The sequence below is a fragment of the Cherax quadricarinatus genome, chromosome 46 (genome assembly GCF_038502225.1).
Source record: "Cherax quadricarinatus isolate ZL_2023a chromosome 46, ASM3850222v1, whole genome shotgun sequence".
In the NCBI taxonomy this organism is placed as follows: domain Eukaryota; kingdom Metazoa; phylum Arthropoda; class Malacostraca; order Decapoda; family Parastacidae; genus Cherax; species Cherax quadricarinatus.
In genome coordinates, this window is record NC_091337.1 from 20,029,506 (window position 1) to 20,048,847 (window position 19,342).

General features: G+C 45.3%; 1 protein-coding gene across 3 annotated transcripts in view; it reads right to left on the reverse strand.

The window, feature by feature from the left end:
• Window positions 1–19,342, reverse strand: part of LOC128696635 (protein N-terminal asparagine amidohydrolase) — a 973,206-nt gene that overhangs the window by 811,970 nt on the left and 141,894 nt on the right. Inside the window, exon 2 of one of the 3 annotated variants that reach the window (XM_053787948.2) lies at window positions 1,699–1,791. The exons of the other annotated variants lie outside the window; for them this stretch is intronic. The gene's annotated coding sequence lies outside the window, so the exon portion shown is untranslated. The remainder of the gene's footprint in view (window positions 1–1,698; window positions 1,792–19,342) is intronic. 3 annotated transcript variants of the gene reach the window in all.

Consider the following 19,342-nt stretch of genomic DNA (forward strand, 5'->3'; position numbering starts at 1 on the left):
TTATTTATCCTTCTTGATATGAAGCCAAAGATTCTGTTCGCTCTATTGCAAGCACTTATGCACTGTTGTCTTGGTTTTAGATTACTGCTAACCAGAACTTCCAAATCCTTTTCGCAATCAGTAATATTAAGATCTACATTATTTAGTTTATATGTGGCACGGTTATTTTCTTGTTCAATGTTTAGAACTTTGTATTTGTCTATATTAAACTGCATCTGCCACTTCTCTGACCACTGCATCAGTATATTCAAATCTTCTTGGAGTGCTCTAATGTCCTCATTAGAATGAATTAGGCGACCTATTTTGGTGTTATTTATTTGTCATCAGTAAACTTGCTTATGTCGCTATTTATTCCCTCATCAATGTCGTTTATATAAATTATGAACAACAAAGGTCCCAACACTGACTCCTGTGGAACACCACTCGTGATGCACCCCCACTCTAATTTCTCCCCATTTATGCAAATTCTCTGCTGCCTATCAACAATGCCTCTACCCAGGAAATTTTTTTTCCTATTCTGTGTGCCTTAATTTTCCTCAATAGTCTCTGATGTGGGTGACCTTACATAACAGTAAGGTCACCCACATCCCTCCTGTGTTGAAGGCTCTGCTGAAATGACAGATCTATCCAGGATGGGCCCAGCCGAGAGATGAGACGTCTTGCTCTGTTCTCCACTCTCTCAAGCAGTCGCAAATGAGAGGGGGGAAGGCAAACCAAGAATGTGGAGCATAATCAAGGTGTGAGTGCACTTGTGCCTCATACCGAATCTTGCAACCCCTACTGTCAAGCAGATGCAAGATATGGTGAAGTGTTGTAAGTTTCCTGGCTGCCTTGTTTGCAAGTTTTACAACGTGGTTCTTCATGGTCAGTTTGGAGTCAAATTTCACCCCAAGGATATCAACTTCTTTCCAAGGTACCAACACCCTCCCATTCATACTTACTACTGCACCGGCATTACCATCATGGTGCCTAGAGACCATCATCATTTGTGTTTTCTCAGGTGCAAATGTTACCTGCCATCTGTTTCCCCAAGCGGATATAGCTCTCAGCCGGTGATTCATGTAGCCTAGAGCAGCTGGCATTTTTTCTCTTGGATAAGTGAATGTCAGTGTACAGTCGTCTGCATATGCATGGGATTCTGGGATTAGATGAAGAGGGTCATTGAAGTAGACATTTTAGCTTTTCTTCCCTTTTTTTATTTCTCCCTTTAATTGAATATATTTGTTTACATTCCTTTTATTTATTCATGTTTTCCATTTATACACATAAATCATATTCTCCCTAATTCTACACTTTCCTAGAGAGTGCACGTTCAGTACCCTTATTCTATCCTTGTAGGAAAGACTTCTGATACATGGAATCAACTTTTGTCATCTTTCTCTGTACGTTTTACAGCACAGTTATGTCCATTTTGTAATACGGTGACTGGAACTGTGCGGCACAATCATTTACGACTCTTGTAGCTCAGTTCAATTAATAATATTACCCTCACAAATCTCCTCACATTTTCTATTGGATTATAATGGACGAAGGAATGACAGGTCTAACAGAACAACAGGACCAGTTTTCCTATGTATGAACACAGAACAACAGGACCAGTGTGCCCATGAATGTGCATATAACAGGACCAGTGTGCCCGTAAATGTGCATATAACAACAGGACCAACATTTCCAAGCAGGAGCACAGAAAGGACTTACTTGATGTATTTAGTGTGTCCCTAGCTATGGTCTTTCGGCTGGCTACCTCAGGGTTCATGCACTATGAGCTCTCGTGCATTTGAAGACTGGTACCTGTAAAAGAAAATAATATGAGTATTTGTAGTCCAGTGACAAGGTTAATATTAGTTTCTGGTATACCTGAAGCTGCGGACAATAACACATGTGCAATAAGTGTGGGAAGGACTAAATGATATACGTACTGAAGGAGTTTCACCCATTACCAACCCATATAAAAACAAATATATGATAACCATCTGGAAGCGCTAGCATATACTCATTCCTCTCAGACCTAATCATGGCTCAGAGGCAAGTATATGTCTTAACTTTGAGAGTTTCCAGGTTGCCTAAACATTGCTGAAAAAAGCCGAGATGGACAGGTATTATATGGGCAAAACCTAACATGTCAGACATTGCTAGCTTAAGAGACGTGAGTTGACTTCACTCCTGTGACTGCCAACTAACAATAACAACAACGTTGACATGAAGAACATTCCCAGCAACCTTCACCTCCCTCCCTCTCACCCATATTTCATCAGAAACACGTAATTAGAACAGAAGCCTTATGACAACGGTCACGTCCGTCCTGAAACATTGTCAAGCCACACCTGGGGCGAGATTAGTAGAGAAAGCAAAAAGATCATACCATTACGTTAAATTCGTTCCAAAGGGTACAGATCTCGTTGTTAATATCGTAAAATACTCGAAACCTTCTGATTTGTACTACAATAATGATTTAATCTTTCTTTGGCGAATGTGGTACACTAGTTTATACATATGTTGACACGTTCAGTTATGATGGTGTTGAGGATCTTACACTGTGTCACTCATGGTGGTGGAGAGAATCTTATACTGTGTGTCACTCATGGTGGTTCACCTGGAGGTTATTCCGGGAATCAACGCCCCCGCGGCCCGGTCCGTGCACGATCAGGCCTCCCGGTGGACCAGGGCCTGATCAACCAGGCTGTTACTGCTGGCCGCACGCAGTCCAACGTACGAACCACAGCCCGGCTGATCCGGCACTGACTAGGTATCTGTCCAGCTCTCTTGAAGGCAGCCAGGGGTTTACTGGTAACTCCCCTTATGCTTAGTGGGAGGCTGTTGAACAATCTTGGGCCCCGGACACTTATGGTGTTTTCTCGTAGTGTACCAATGGCGCCCCTACTTTTAATTGGGGGTATTTTGCATCGCCTGTCCAGTCTCTTATTTTCGCAGGGAGTGATTTTTGTGTGCAGATTCGGGATCATTCCTTCTAGGATTTTCCAAGTGTAGATTATGATATATCTCCCTCTCTCCTGCGTTACAACGAGTAGTTAAGGTGCTTGACAGAACTTTTACGTGCAGTAAAGGTTCTCTGTACAATTTCACCTGCTTTGAACGGAGATGTTAATGTACAGCAGTATTCCAGCCTAGAGAGAACAATTGATTTGAAAAGGATCATCATTGGCTTGGCATCTGTCGTTTTGAATGTTGTCATTATTCATCCTATCATTTTCTTGGCACTTGTGATCGTGGCACTGTTGTGATCCTTGAAAGTGAGATCCTCAGACATTACTACTCCCAGGTCCCTTACATTATTTTTCCGCTCTATTGTATGGCCAGAGTTTGTAGTATACTCTGTTCTAGTTATTATCTCCTCCAGTTTTCCATAACGGAGAAGTTGGAATTTGTCCTCACTGAACATCATATTGTTTTCCGTTGCCCACTGGAAAACTGTTTATATCTTCTTGGAGGTTAACCGTGTCCTCAATAGATGACAGCCTCATGCAGATCCTAGTATCGTCTGCAAAGGATGATACGGTGCTGTGGGTTACATCTCTATGTCTGATATGAGGAACAGGATGGGGGCGAGTACTGTGCCTTGTGGAACAGAGCTCTTCACTATGGCAGCCTCCGATTTAACTCTGTTGACCACTACTCTTTGTGTTCGATTGTTTAGGAAGTTGAAGATCCATCTCCCCACTTTGCCAGTTATTCCTTTAGCACGTATTTTGTGCGCTATTACGCCATGATCGCACTTGTCAAATGCTTTTGCAAAGTCTGTGTATATTTCATCTGCATTCTGATTTTCTTCCAGTGCATCCAAGGCCATGTCATAGTGATCCAGTAGTTGTGAGAGGCAGGAGCGACCTGCCCTGATCCCATGTTGCCCTGGACCTGAACCTGGGGCTGAGTGCATGGGCATGCTGTTAATGACTTTTTCAAAATCTATCGGAGTTAGGGTAATGTCGGAAATCTGATTTATGGAGTTTTGAGGCTCATTCATGAAGAAATCATTTAGGTCGTCGATCCTCAGACTGATTAGTGGCTCACTAAACACAGAGTCTTACTGGGATTTCAGTATTTCACTTATTTCCTTGTTGTCATCTGTGTAATGTCCCATCCTGTCTAAGGGCCCGAGGTGAGGATCTTACACTGCGTCACTCATGGTGGTGGTGGTATCTTACACTCTGTCACTCATGGTGGTGGTGAGTATCTTACCCTGTGTCACTCATGGTGGTGGTGAGTATCTTACACTGTGTCACTCATGGTGGTGGTGAGTATCTTACACTGTGTCACTCATGGTGGTTAGGTAAGACACATATGCAACAGTTAGACAACTTTATTCCGAAACGTTTCGCCTACACAGTAGGCTTCTTCAGTCGAATACAGAAAGTAGGCAGGAACAGTAGAGATGTGAAGACGATGTAATCAGTCCATCACCCTTAAAGTCGTAGAATTTGAGGTTGTCAGTCCCTCGGCCTGGAGAAGTTCAGTTCCATAGTCAGGAACTATCTGAAGATCAAGCGACAGTGCGGAGACTTAAATACTGTCGGAAGGAGAGGTGCAGGGTAGTAGTAGTAGTAGTAGTAGTAGTAGTGAGAGGCAACTGAGAGGTCATGTCCCTCTCAGATCCAACCCTTCTCACTTGAAAAGCTTGTCCAAGGTGTTTTCTGTACCAAGATGCCACGTGTTGCAGTGTCTGACAAGATGAACATCAAAATGGTATACAATACCGACAGGTTGTTAGGTAAGACACATATGCAACAGTTAGACAACTTTATTCCGAAACGTTTCGCCTACACAGTAGGCTTCTTCAGTCGAATACAGAAAGTAGGCAGGAACAGTAGAGATGTGAAGACGATGTAATCAGTCCATCACCCTTAAAGTCGTAGAATTTGAGGTTGTCAGTCCCTCGGCCTGGAGAAGTTCAGTTCCATAGTCAGGAACTATCTGAAGATCAAGCGACAGTGCGGAGACTTAAATACTGTCGGAAGGAGAGGTGCAGGGTAGTAGTAGTAGTAGTAGTAGTAGTGAGAGGCAACTGAGAGGTCATGTCCCTCTCAGATCCAACCCTTCTCACTTGAAAAGCTTGTCCAAGGTGTTTTCTGTACCAAGATGCCACGTGTTGCAGTGTCTGACAAGATGAACATCAAAATGGTATACAATACCGACAGGTTGTTAGGTAAGACACATATGCAACAGTTAGACAACTTTATTCCGAAACGTTTCGCCTACACAGTAGGCTTCTTCAGTCGAATACAGAAAGTAGGCAGGAACAGTAGAGATGTGAAGACGATGTAATCAGTCCATCACCCTTAAAGTCGTAGAATTTGAGGTTGTCAGTCCCTCGGCCTGGAGAAGTTCAGTTCCATAGTCAGGAACTATCTGAAGATCAAGCGACAGTGCGGAGACTTAAATACTGTCGGAAGGAGAGGTGCAGGGTAGTAGTAGTAGTAGTAGTAGTAGTAGTGAGAGGCAACTGAGAGGTCATGTCCCTCTCAGATCCAACCCTTCTCACTTGAAAAGCTTGTCCAAGGTGTTTTCTGTACCAAGATGCCACGTGTTGCAGTGTCTGACAAGATGAACATCAAAATGGTATACAATACCGACAGGTTGTTAGGTAAGACACATATGCAACAGTTAGACAACTTTATTCCGAAACGTTTCGCCTACACAGTAGGCTTCTTCAGTCGAATACAGAAAGTAGGCAGGAACAGTAGAGATGTGAAGACGATGTAATCAGTCCATCACCCTTAAAGTCGTAGAATTTGAGGTTGTCAGTCCCTCGGCCTGGAGAAGTTCAGTTCCATAGTCAGGAACTATCTGAAGATCAAGCGACAGTGCGGAGACTTAAATACTGTCGGAAGGAGAGGTGCAGGGTAGTAGTAGTAGTAGTAGTAGTAGTAGTGAGAGGCAACTGAGAGGTCATGTCCCTCTCAGATCCAACCCTTCTCACTTGAAAAGCTTGTCCAAGGTGTTTTCTGTACCAAGATGCCACGTGTTGCAGTGTCTGACAAGATGAACATCAAAATGGTATACAATACCGACAGGTTGTTAGGTAAGACACATATGCAACAGTTAGACAACTTTATTCCGAAACGTTTCGCCTACACAGTAGGCTTCTTCAGTCGAATACAGAAAGTAGGCAGGAACAGTAGAGATGTGAAGACGATGTAATCAGTCCATCACCCTTAAAGTCGTAGAATTTGAGGTTGTCAGTCCCTCGGCCTGGAGAAGTTCAGTTCCATAGTCAGGAACTATCTGAAGACCAAGCGACAGCGCGGAGACTTAAATACTGTCGGAAGGAGAGGTGCAGGGTAGTAGTAGTAGTAGTAGTAGTAGTAGTAGTGAGAGGCAACTGAGAGGTCATGTCCCTCTCAGATCCAACCCTTCTCACTTGAAAAGCTTGTCCAAGGTGTTTTCTGTACCAAGATGCCACGTGTTGCAGTGTCTGACAAGATGAACATCAAAATGGTATACAATACCGACAGGTTGTCTAACTGTTGTCTAACTGTTGCATATGTGTCTTACCTAACAACCTGTCGGTATTGTATACCATTTTGATGTTCATCTTGTCAGACACTGCAACACGTGGCATCTTGGTACAGAAAACACCTTGGACAAGCTTTTCAAGTGAGAAGGGTTGGATCTGAGAGGGACATGACCTCTCAGTTGCCTCTCACTACTACTACTACTACTACTACTACTACCCTGCACCTCTCCTTCCGACAGTATTTAAGTCTCCGCACTGTCGCTTGATCTTCAGATAGTTCCTGACTATGGAACTGAACTTCTCCAGGCCGAGGGACTGACAACCTCAAATTCTACGACTTTAAGGGTGATGGACTGATTACATCGTCTTCACATCTCTACTGTTCCTGCCTACTTTCTGTATTCGACTGAAGAAGCCTACTGTGTAGGCGAAACGTTTCGGAATAAAGTTGTCTAACTGTTGCATATGTGTCTTACCTAACAACCTGTCGGTATTGTATACCATTTTGATGTTCACTCATGGTGGTGGTGAGTATCTTACACTGTGTCACTCATGGTGGTGGTGAGTATCTTACACTGTGTCACTTATGGTGGTGGTGGTATCTTACACTGTGTCACTCATGGTGGTGGTGAGTATCTTACACTGTGTCACTCATGGTGGTGGTGGTATCTTACACTGTGTCACTCGTGGTGGTGGTGGTATCTTACACTGTGTCACTCGTGGTGGTGGTGGTGGTATCTTACACTGTGTCACTCGTGGTGGTGGTGGTATCTTACACTGTGTCACTCGTGGTGGTGGTGGTATCTTACACTGTGTCACTCATGGTGGTGGTGGTATCTTACACTGAGTCACTCGTGGTGGTGGTGGTATCTTTCACTGCGTCACTCATGGTGGTGGTGAGTATCCTACACTGTCACTCATGGTGGTGGTGGTATCTTACACTGTGTCACTCATGGTGGTGGTGAGTATCTTACCCTGTGTCACTCATGGTGGTGGTGGTATCTTACACTGCGTCACTCATGGTGGTGGTGAGTATCGTACACTGTGTCACTCATGGTGGTGGTGAGTATCTTACACTTTGTCACTCATGGTGGTGGTGGTATCCTACACTGTGTCACTCATGGTGGTGGTGAGTATCTTACACTGTGTCACTCATGGTGGTGGTGGTATCTTACACTGTGTCACTCATGGTGGTGGTGGTATCTTACACTGAGTCACTCATGGTGGTGGTGAGTATCTTACACTGTGTCACTCATGGTGGTGGTATCTTACACTGTGTCACTCATGGTGGTGGTGAGTATCTTACACTGTGTCACTCATGGTGGTGGTGGTATCCTACACTGTGTCACTCATGGTGGTGGTGAGTATCTTACACTGTCACTCATGGTGGTGGTGAGTATCTTACACTGTGTCACTCATGGTGGTGGTGAGTATCTTACACTGTGTCACTCATGGTGGTGGTGGTATCTTACACTGAGTCACTCATGGTGGTGGTGAGTATCTTACACTGTGTCACTCATGGTGGTGGTGGTATCTTACACTGTGTCACTCATGGTGGTGGTGAGTATCTTACACTGTGTCACTCATGGTGGTGGTGAGTATCTTACACTGTGTCACTCATGGTGGTGGTGGTATCCTACACTGTGTCACTCATGGTGGTGGTGAGTATCTTACACTGTGTCACTCATGGTGGTGGTGAGTATCTTACACTGTGTCACTCATGGTGGTGGTGAGTATCTTACACTGTGTCACTCATGGTGGTGGTATCTTACACTGTGTCACTCATGGTGGTGGTGGTATCTTACACTGTGTCACTCATGGTGGTGGTGGTATCTTACACTGAGTCACTCATGGTGGTGGTGAGTATCTTTCACTGTGTCACTCATGGTGGTGGTGAGTATCTTACACTGTGTCACTCATGGTGGTGGTGAGTATCTTACACTGTGTCACTCATGGTGGTGGTGAGTATCTTACACTGTCACTCATGGTGGTGGTGAGTATCTTACACTGTGTCACTCATGGTGGTGGTGAGTATCCTACACTGTCACTCATGGTGGTGGTGAGTATCCTACACTGTCACTCATGGTGGTGGTGAGTATCCTACACTGTGTCACTCATGGTGGTGGTGAGTATCCTACACTGTGTCACTCATGGTGGTGGTGAGTATCTTACACTGTGTCACTCATGGTGGTGGTGAGTATCTTTCACTGTGTCACTCATGGTGGTGGTATCCTACACTGTCACTCATGGTGGTGGTGAGTATCCTACACTGTCACTCATGGTGGTGGTGAGTATCTTTCACTGTGTCACTCATGGTGGTGGTGAGTATCTTTCACTGTGTCACTCATGGTGGTGGTGAGTATCCTACACTGTGTCACTCATGGTGGTGGTGAGTATCTTACACTGTGTCACTCATGGTGGTGGTGAGTATCTTACACTGTGTCACTCATGGTGGTGGTGAGTATCTTACACTGTGTCACTCATGGTTACCTGGAGGTTACCTGGAGGTTATTCCGGGGATCAACGCCCCCGCGGCCCGGTCCACGACCAGGCCTCCCGATGGATCAGGGCCTGATCAACTAGGCTGTTACTGCTGGCCGCACGCAGTCCGACGTACGAGCCACAGCCCGGCTGATCCGGCACTGACTTTAGGTATCTGTCCAGCTCTCTCTTGAAGGCAGCCAGGGGTTTATTGGCAATTCCCCTAATGCTTGATGGGAGGCTGTTGAACAGTTTTGGGCCCCGGACACTTATGGTGTTTTCTCTTAGTGTACCAATGGCGCCCCTACTTTTTATTGGCGGCATTTTGCATCGCCTGCCCAGTCTTTTACTTTCGTAGGGAGTGATTTCTGTGTGCAGATTTGGGACCATTCCTTCCAAGATTTTCCAAGTGTAGATTATGATATATCTCTCCCTCCTGCGTTCCAACGAGTACAAGTCAAGTGCTTTCAAGCGTTCCCAGTAGTTAAGGTGCTTGACAGAACTTATACGTGCAGTAAAGGATCTCTGTACACTCTCTAGATCTGCGATTTCACCTGCTTTGTATGGAGATGTTAATGTACAGCAGTATTCCAGCCTAGAGAGAACAAGTGATTTGAAAAGGATCATCATGGGCTTGGCATCTCTCGTTTTGAAAGTTCTCATTATCCATCCTATCATTTGCTTTGCACGTGCGATCGTGGCACTGTTGTGATCCTTGAAAGTGAGATCCTCAGACATTACTACTCCCAGGTCCCTTACATTATTTTTCCGCTCTATTGTATGGCCGGAGTCAGTAGTATACTCTGTTCTAGTTATTATCTCCTCCAGTTTTCCATAACGGAGTAGTTGGAATTTGTCCTCATTGAACATCATATTGTTTACCGTTGCCCACTGGAAAACTTTGTTTATATCTTCTTGGAGGTTAACCGCGTCCTCAGCAGATGACAGCCTCATGCAGATCCTAGTATCATCCGCAAAGGATGATACGGTGCTGTGGTGTATATCTCTGTTTATGTCTGATATGAGGATAAGGAATAAGATGGGGGCGAGTACTGTGCCTTGTGGAACAGAGCTCTTCACTATGGCAGCCTCCGATTTAACTCTGTGTTCGATTTGTTAGGAAGTTGAAGATCCATCTCCCCACTTTCCCAGTTATTCCTTTAGCACGTATTTTATGGGCTATTACGCCATGATCGCATTTGTCAAATGCTTTTGCAAAGTCTGTGTATATTACATCTGCATTCTGATTTTCTTCCAGTGCATCCAAGGCCATGTCAAAGTGATCCAGTAGTTGTGAGAGGCAGGAGCGACCTGCCCTGAACCCATGTTGCCCTGGATTGTGCATATTTTGGGAATCCAGGTGATTTGCAATCCTGCTTCTTAGCACTCTTTCAAAGATTTTTATGATGTGGGACGTCAGAGCTATTGGTCTATAGTTCTTAGCTAATGCTTTGCTGCCACCTTTATGGTGGTGGTGAGTATCTTACACTGTCACTCATGGTGGTGGTGAGTATCCTACACTGTCACTCATGGTGGTGAGTATCCTACACTGTCACTCATGGTGGTGGTATCTTACACTGTGTCAGCTACACACTCTAATAACCATGAGGGAGACTTGAGTGGACCACGATGGTCACAGTGGACCACGATGGTCACAGTGGACCACGATGGTCACAGTGGACCACGATGGTCACACTAGTGGACCACGATGGTCACAGTGGACCACGATGGTCACAGTGGACCACGATGGTCACACTAGTGGACCACGATGGTCACACTAGTGGACCACGATGGTCACAGTGGACCACGATGGTCACACTAGTGGACCACGATGGTCACACTAGTGGACCACGATGGTCACACTAGTGGACCACGATGGTCACAGTGGACCACGATGGTCACACTAGTGGACCACGATGGTCACACTAGTGGACCACGATGGTCACACTAGTGGACCACGATGGTCACACTAGTGGACCACGATGGTCACACTAGTGGACCACGATGGTCACACTAGTGGACCACGATGGTCACACTAGTGGACCACGATGGCCACACTAGTGGACCACGATGGTCACACTAGTGGACCACGATGGTCACACTAGTGAACCACGACGGTCACACTAGTGGACCACGATGGTCACACTAGTGGACCACGTTTCAAACACCCCCTCACCCATAGGCACTGTGAGTCAGTCAAGATAGGGAGCAGAGAGAGGCAGGTCGGCTGTTGGTGCCTTCCCATACTTTCTGTTATATTATACGTACTACCAGCCTACGTGAGTATTCTTACCCCATCCACGTTATCGAAACCCACATGACAGCACTAGTGGACCACGATGGTCACACTAGTGGACCACGATGGTCACACTAGTGGACCACGATGGTCACACTAGTGGACCACGATGGTCACACTAGTGGACCACGATGGTCACACTAGTGGACCACGATGGTCACACTAGTGGACCACGATGGTCACACTAGTGGACCACGATGGTCACACTAGTGAACCACGATGGTCACACTAGTGAACCACGATGGTCACAGCGGACCACGATGGTCACAGTAGTGAACCACGATGGTTACTGTGGACCACGGTGGTCACAGTAGTGGACCACGGTGGTCACACAAGTGGACCACACGAGAGATCAACATGTGTCACACACCCAGAGATGTGACCTAAGTCAGGGAAGACCCTCAGCCTGGTCAACAGTGGTTCCTGCACCCTCCCCTCTTCACTCTCACTCGCTCGCTCGCTCTCTCTCTCTGTCTCTCTCTCTCTCTCTCGTGGTATTACTGTGTTGAAATGTTATGGAGGTGATTTGGCGATGTTGTGGTGGTGACTGCGGTGATGCTTTGGTGTTGGTGCAGTTTTGTTTGTTGATGTGGTTAGATTGTGGTGTTGGTGGTGGAGGTGAGGTGACACCTCAAGTGAACCAGTGGTTGGGACTCGCCAACCATCCCACTAAATCCTCCCTTTCCCTCCTACACCCTCCCACGACCCTCCCTCCCTCCCAGGCTCAGTAACCCGACACTAACACCTTGACCACAACACACCACTGAAACACACACACACACACACACACACACACACACACACACACACACACCACAGAACTGCAGGAGGCCAAGAGAAGAATACGATGAGAGCAACAGAGCCATGGTCGACACACTAGCTGAGGTGGCCAGGAGAGCACACATGGGGGGAGCAAAGTTACTAGTTATGGGTGATTACAATCACAAGGAGATTGACTGGGAAAACCTGGAGCCCCATGGGGGTCCTGAAACATGGAGAGCCAAGATGAAGGATGTGGTACTGGAAAAAATCATGCATCAACATGTTAGAGACACTACCAGAGAGAGGGAGAGGAGAGGATGAACCAGCAAGACAGGACCTTGTATTCACCTTGAGTAGTTCTGACATCGAGGACATCATGTATGAAAGGCCCCTGGGAGCTAGTGATCATGTGGTTCTGTGCTTCGACTATATAGTTGAGCTCCAAGTGGAGTGAGTAGCAGGAATAGGTTAGGAAAACCAAACTACAAAAGGGGGAACTACTCAGGCATGAGGAACTTCCTTCAAGACATTCAGTGGGAGAGGGAACTGACAGGAAAACCAGTATAAGAAATGATGGACTATGTGGCAACAAAATGCAAGGAGGCAAAGGAGAGGTTTGTTCCCAAGGGAAACAGAAATAATGGGAAGAGCAGAACGAGTCCTTGGTTCACCCAAAGGTGTAGGGAGGCAAAAACTAGGTGTACTAGGGAATGGAAAAGGTACAGAAGACAGAGAACTCAGATAAATAAAGAGATTAGCCGAAGAGCCAGAAACGAATATGCACATATATATGAGGCTCAGCGACAATATGAAAATGACATAGCATCGAAAGTCAAGACTGACCCGAAGCTGTTGTACAGCCACATCAGGAGGAAAACAACAGTCAAGGACCAAGTAATCAGACTGAGGAAGGGTGATGGGGAGTTCACAAGAAACGACCGAGAGGTATGTTAGGAGCTCAACACGAGATTTAAAGAGGTATTTACAGTGGAAACCAGTAGGACTCCAGGAAATCAGAACAGGGGGGTACACCAGCAAGTGCTGGATGAGGTACATATAACCAAGGAGGAGGTGAAGAAGCTGCTATGCGAACTTGACACCTCAAAGGCGGTGGGACCAGACAACATCTCTCCGTGGGTCCTTAAAGAGGGAGCAGAGATACTGTGTGTGCCATTAACAAAGATCTTCAACACATCATTTGAAACTGGGAAACTCCCTGAGGTATGGAAGATGGCAAATGTAGTCCCAGTTTTTAAAAAGGGAGACAGACATGAGGCACTAAACTACAGACCTGTATCACTAACGTGTATAGTATGCAAGGTCATGGAGAAGATCATCAGGAGGAGAGTGGTGGAGCACCTGGAAAGAAACAAGTGTATAATTGACAACCAGCACGGTTTCAGGGAGGGAAAATCCTGTGTCACAAACCTACTTGAGTTTTATGACAAGGTGACAGAAGTAAGACAAGAGAGAGAGGGGTGGATCGACTGCATTTTTTTGGACTGCAAGAAGGCCTTCGACACAGTTCCTCACAAGAGGTTACTGCAAAAGCTAGAGGATCAGGAACACATAACAGGAAAGGCACTGCAATTGATCAGAGAATACCTGACAGGGAGGCAACAACGAGTCATGGTACGTGACGAGGTGTCAGAGTGGGCGCCTGTGACAAGCGGGGTTCCACAGGGGTCAGTCCTAGGACCTGTGCTGTTCTTGGTATATGTGAACGACATAACGGAAGGGATAGACTCAGAAGTGTCCTTGTTTGCAGATGATGTGAAGTTAAAGAGAAAAATCAAATCGGATGAGAATCAGGCAGGACTACAGAGACCTGGACAGGCTACAAGCCTGGTCCAGCAACTGGCTCCTTGAATTTAACCCCGCCAAATGCAAAGTCATGAAGATTGGGGAAGGGCAAAGAAGACCGCAGACACAATAGAGTTTAGATGGCCAAAGACTGCAAACCTCACTCAAGGAAAAAGATCTGGGGGTGAGCATAACACAGAGCATATCTCCTGAGGCGCACATAAATCAGATAACTGCTGCAGCATACGGGCGCCTGGCAAACTTATGGATAGCGTTCCGATACCTCAGTAAGGATTCGTTCAAGACTCTGTATACCATTTACGTCAGGCCCATACTGGAGTATGCAGCACCAGTTTGGAATCCACACCTAGTCAAGTACGTCAAGAAATTAGAGAAAGTGCAAAGGTTTGCAACAAGACTAGTCCCAGAGCTCCGGGGATTGTCCTACGAAGAAAGGTTGAGGGAAATTGGCCTGACGACACTGGAGGACAGGAGGGTCAGGGGAGACATGATAACGACATATAAAATACTGCGCGGAATAGACAAGGTGGACAAAGACGGGATGTTCCAGAGAAGGGACACAGACACAAGAGGTCACAATTGGAAGTTGAAGACTCAGACGAATCAAAGGGATTTTAGGAAGTATTATTTCAGTCGTAGAGTAGTCAGGCCGTGGAATAGCCTAGAAAGTGACGTAGGGGAGGCGGGAACCATACATAGTTTTAAGGCGAGGTAAGATAAAGCTCATGGGGCAGGGAGAGAGAGGACCTAGTAGCAATCAGCAAAGAGGCGGGGCCAGGAGCTATGAATCGACCCCTGCAACCACAAACAGGTGAGTACAAATAGGTGAGTGTACACACACACACACACACACACACACATACCTGGAGGTTATTCCGGGGATCAACGCCCCCGCGGCCCCGTCCATGACCAGGCCTCCCGATGGATCAGGGCCTGGGTGCTAGCGACCACAAATCAATTACATTTAACATTGAATGGAAGTATGATAGTAGGGATAACTCAGTAACAGTCCCAGATTTTCGCTTAGCAGATTACGATGGGCTTAGAAAACACTTATCATCTGTTGACTGGGGTAACGAAGAGAGCTATCAATAAGACCAGTTTTCTGAACACAATACATGCTGCTCAAAGAACGTTTATCCCTTATAAAGAAATTAGATCAAATAGAAATGACCCAAAATGGATGAATAATAGGCTGAAATATCTACTGGGGCATAAGAAAGGAATTTATAGGCGTATCAAAAGAGGTGAGGGTCATCTTATGAATCAGTATATTGACATTAAGAGGGACATTAAAAAGGGGATAAGAAAAGCTAAAAGGGACTATGAAATTAAAGTTGCTAGGGATTCTAAAACTAACCCAAAAAGTTTTTTCCAGGTATATAGAACAAAAGTCAGAGATAAGATGGGTCCCCTTAAAAATAACTATGGGCATCTTACTGACAAAGAGAATGAAATGTGCTCGATTTTAAATAATTATTTTCTCTCGGTTTTTACACAGGAAGACACTAACAATTATTCCGGTAATTAATTTTTATAGTGGGCCAGAAGAAGATAAATTATGTAACATCACAGTCACTAGTGAAATGGTTGTCTTACTGACAAAGAGAATGAAATGTGCTCGATTTTAAATAATTATTTTCTCTCGGTTTTTACACAGGAAGACACTAACAATTATTCCAGTAATTAATTTTTATAGTGGGCCAGAAGAAGATAAATTATGTAACATCACAGTCACTAGTGAAATGGTTGTGAAGCAGATAGACCGACTGAAGCAAAATAAGTCGCCGGGTCCTGATGAGGTTTTTTCAAGGGTTCTTAAGGAATGCAAAATGGAACTCTGTGAACCATTAACTAATATTTTTAATTTATCTCTTCAAACAGGTGTAGTGTCTGATATGTGGAAGATGGCTAATGTAATTCCTATTTTTAAAACAGGGGACAAGTCGACTTGACTCACGAAATCGTAATGACACGATTGCAAACAAAACCAATTACTGGGAGCGCTTGAGGTTCCTAAAACTGTATTCCCTGGAACGCAGGCGGGAGAGATACATGATTATATACACCTGGAAAATCCTAGAGGGACTAGTACCGAACTTGCACACGAAAATCACTCACTACGAAAGCAAAAGACTTGGCAGACGATGCAACATCCCCCCAATGAAAAGCAGGGGTGTCACTAGCACGTTAAGAGACCATACAATAAGTGTCAGGGGCCCGAGACTGTTCAACTGCCTCCCAGCATACATAAGGGGGATTACCAACAGACCCCTGGCAGTCTTCAAGCTGGCACTGGACAAGCACCTAAAGTCGGTTCCTGACCAGCCGGGCTGTGGCTCGTACGTTGGTTTGCGTGCAGCCAGCAGCAACAGCCTGGTTGATCAGGCTCTGATCCACCAGGAGGCCTGGTCACAGACCGGGCCGCGGGGGCGTTGACCCCCGAAACTCTCTCCAGGTAAACCATACCCCGGCCGGGATTGAACCCGCGGTCAGAGAGTCTCAAAACTCCAGCCTGTTGCGTTAGCCATTAGACCAGCTGTAAAAACTTACATTTGTGGTCACAGTGGTGTCTGTGCTAACCTTCCTATGGTGTAGAAATATACCTAGTTGGACGAATCTTATTGTGGCTAGCTGGTCTAGTGGCTAACGCGACGGGCTGGAGTTTTGAGACTCTCTGACCGCGGGATCAATCCCGGCCGGGGTATGGTTTGTTTGCAATCGTGTCATTACGATTTCGTGAGTCATGTTGATGGCAGTGATGGGACTTGAGCTAGAGTTCGTCACGGCCACGCTAGCTGGAGATTCGTCTGTAAAAACTTGCCTTTGTGGTCACAGTGGTGCCTGTGCTAACCTTCCTATGGTGTAGAAATATACCTAGTTGGACGAATCTTATTGTGGCTAGCTGGTCTAGTGGCTAACGTGACGGGCTGGAGTTTTGAGACTCTCTGACCGCGGGTTCAATCCCGGCCGGGGTATGGTTTGGGTTGGTTAGGGGACAAGTTGTTACCGTCAAATTACCGCCCAATAAGCCTGACCTCAATTGTAGGCAAATTACTAGAGTCAAATATAGCTGAGATTATAAAAAGCCATCTCGATAAGCATAGCTTGATTAATGATACTCAGCATGGATTCACAAGAGGCCGGTCTTGTCTAACTAATTTATTAACTTTTGTCTGTAAAGCTTTTGAGGCTGTTGACCACGATAAAGAATTTGATATTATTTACTTAGGTTTTAGTAAGGCTTTTGATAGAGTTCCCTACCAAAGACTTAAAGAAAGTGGCAGCTCATGGCATTGGGGGAAAAGTGCTCTCGTGGATCGAATCATGGCTCACTGACAGGAAGCAGAGAGTGTCCATAAATGGGGTTAAATCCGAGAAGGGATCTGTAACAAGTGGCGTTCCACAGGGATCAGTCTTGGGCCCGTTGTTTACAATATATATCAATGATCTTGATGAGGGAATTACTAGTGATATGAGCAAATTCGCCGATGACACGAAGATAGGTAGGATAATTGATTTAAACGTAGATGTTAGGGAACTTCAGGAGGATTTGAACAAACTCTATTCTTGGTCAGAAAAGTGGCAGATGCAGTTCAATGTAGATAAATGCAAGGTTCTGAAGCTCGGGAATGTCAATAACCCTAGCACTTATAAGTTAAATGATGTAGAACTTAGCCATACAGATTGCGAAAAGGACTTGGGGGTTATGGTGAGCATCAACCTTAAACCAAGACAGCAATGCCTAAGCGTACGTAATAAGGCAAATAGATTACTGGGATTTATATCAAGAAGTGTAAGCAACAGAAGTCCAGAGGTCATACTGCAGCTTTATACATCATTAGTAAGGCCTCACCTAGATTATGCAGCTCAATTCTGGTCTCCATATTACAGAACGGAACATAAATTCGTTAGAAAACATTCAGCGTAGGATGACTAAATTAATACATAGCATTAGAAATCTTCCTTATGAAGAAAGATTGAAGACTCTTAAGTTACATTCACTTGTTAGACGAAGAATGAGGGGAGACCTGATCGAAGTGTATAAGTGGAAGATAGGTATTAATAAAGGGAATATTAATAAGGTCTTGAAGATATCTCTCCAAGAGAGAACCCGCAGTAATGGATTTAAATTAGATAAGTTCAGATTTAGAAAGGACATAGGAAAGTATTGGTTTGGAAATAGGGTAGTTGATGAGTGGAACAGTCTACCTAGTTGGGTTATTGAGGCTAGGACTTTGGGTAGTTTCAAATTTAGGTTTTATAAGTACATGAGTGGGAGGGGTTGGATTTGAGTGGGACTTGCACATCAGAGGTTATTTCTTGGGTGGCATTGAAAATTGTGTTGGGCAAATGTTTTGTTAGTGGGATGGATTGTAAAGAACCTGCCTAGTATGGGCCAACAGGCCTGCTGCAGTGTTCCTCCTTTCTTATGTTATGTTAACTAGGCTGTTACTGCTGGCCACACGCAGTCCAACGTACGAGCCACAGCCCGGCTGATCCGGCACTGACTTTAGGTATCTGTCCAGCTCTCTCTTGAAGGCAGCCAGGGGTTTATTGGCAACTCCCCTAATGCTTGATGGGAGGCTGTTGAACAGTCTTGGGCCCCGGACACTTATGGTGTTTTCCCTTAGTGTACCAATGGCGCCCCTACTTTTAATTGGGGGCATTTTGCATCGCCTGCCCAGTCTTTTACTTTCGTAGGGAGTGATTTGTGTGTGCAGATTTAGGACCATTCTTTCCAGGATTTTCCAAGTGTAGATTATGATATATCTCTCCCTCCTGCGTTCCAACGAGTACAAGTCAAGTGCTTCCAAGCGTTCCCAGTAGTTAAGGTGCTTGATAGAACTTATACGTGCAGTAAAGGTTCTCTGTACACTCTCTAGATCTGCGATTTCACCTGCTTTGAATGGAGATGTTAATGTACAGCAGTATTCCAGCCTAGAGAGAGAACAAGTGATTTGAAAAGGATCATCATTGGCTTGGCATCTCTCGTTTTGAACGTTCTCATTATCCATCCTATCATTTTCTTTGCACTTGCGATCGTGGCACTGTTGTGATCCTTGAAAGTGAGATCCTCAGACATTACTACTCCCAGGTCCCTTACATTATTTTTCCGCTCTATTGTATGGCCAGAGTCTGTAGTATACTCTGTTCTAGTTATTATCTCCTCCAGTTTTCCATAACGGAGTAGTTGGAATTTGTCCTCATTGAACATCATATTGTTTACCGTTGCCCACTGGAAAACTTTGTTTATATCTTCTTGGAGGTTAACCGCGTCCTCAGCAGATGACAGCGTCACGCAGATCCTAGTATCATCCGCAAAGGATGATACGGTGCTGTGGTGTATATCTCTGTCTATGTCTGATATGAGGATAAGGAATAAGATGGGGGCCAGTACTGTGCCTTGTGGAACAGAGCTCTTCACTATGGCAGCCTCCGATTTAACTCTGTTGACCACTACATAGGAGGGTCAGGGGAGACATGATAATGACATATAAAATACT